This window comes from Vanessa cardui, chromosome 10 (genome assembly GCF_905220365.1).
Source record: "Vanessa cardui chromosome 10, ilVanCard2.1, whole genome shotgun sequence".
Taxonomy (NCBI): Eukaryota; Metazoa; Arthropoda; class Insecta; order Lepidoptera; family Nymphalidae; genus Vanessa; species Vanessa cardui.
Genome location: NC_061132.1, coordinates 11,483,431 through 11,484,475, shown reverse-complemented (window position 1 = coordinate 11,484,475; position 1,045 = coordinate 11,483,431).

Below are 1,045 nucleotides of genomic sequence, written 5' to 3'. Positions count from 1 at the left end.
TGAGCACGAGATGAATTATAAAGAGAAATTAAGCACATGAATCAGCGGTGCTTGCCTGGGTTTGAACCCGCAATCATCGGTTAAGATGCACGCGTTCTAACCACTGGGCCATCTCGACTCTCTTGCAAAAAGACAATCCAATTTTATTATAAGTATAGTTATGTGTGTGTGCATGTTTATGTGTGTGTAAACGTTTGAATTTATATTATAGCGGTATAAGCTCGCAATATATAAATACGTATCTATGTATGTATAACTCATTTAAGTTTGAATCCAGTAAAGATAACAATTGATACATATATTTTCATAACACAAAAATAAACTCAAAATAGCAATGACGTCAAATAATTTACCATAAGTACAATAAAAAAATATCTGTACACATCATTAATTTTTTTTTCAACAGAAATCCATGAATGTTTAACAAAACACGTTTAATTCTATAAAAATATTTTTAATCTGTACACACCAACAGTTATATAGATTTGAATACGTTTGGATTAAAAACTGACATTCTAAAATCGACGCATGTATACATCGACGAATGTATTAATTAATATTATGATAATAAATTATTTTAATTTTATTAACACTAATAAAAATAATCGTTTTGAATTTATTAATATTAAATATTAATAAGGATTTTTAAATACAATCTTTTGCTTCAAAGGACATTTTTGTTTAGGGACACAACCCATTAGATCAGTCTGACAAGATTAGTAAAGAGGCAACAAAACAAATCTAATCGAAGTCGTTAATTGTTTCCCCAAGGGTCACAGAGGTCAAGAGGTCAAGTCATCGTTTAAACGATACCGTCGATAATACCTTATCTATTAAGAACAAAAGATTATCGAACGAATATTTCCAGAAATAAAAATAATACGGAAAATATTTCATTCGATATAAAATGTTTTTGCATTAATCGTTTTGATCATCAATGTTAACGAGTTTGTGTGCATACTTAAAATCAAATTGAAAACAAACTTTGCAAAATACATTTATCTCTTTTTAATACGCTTTAATAAATAAGCTATCTCACTCGGAT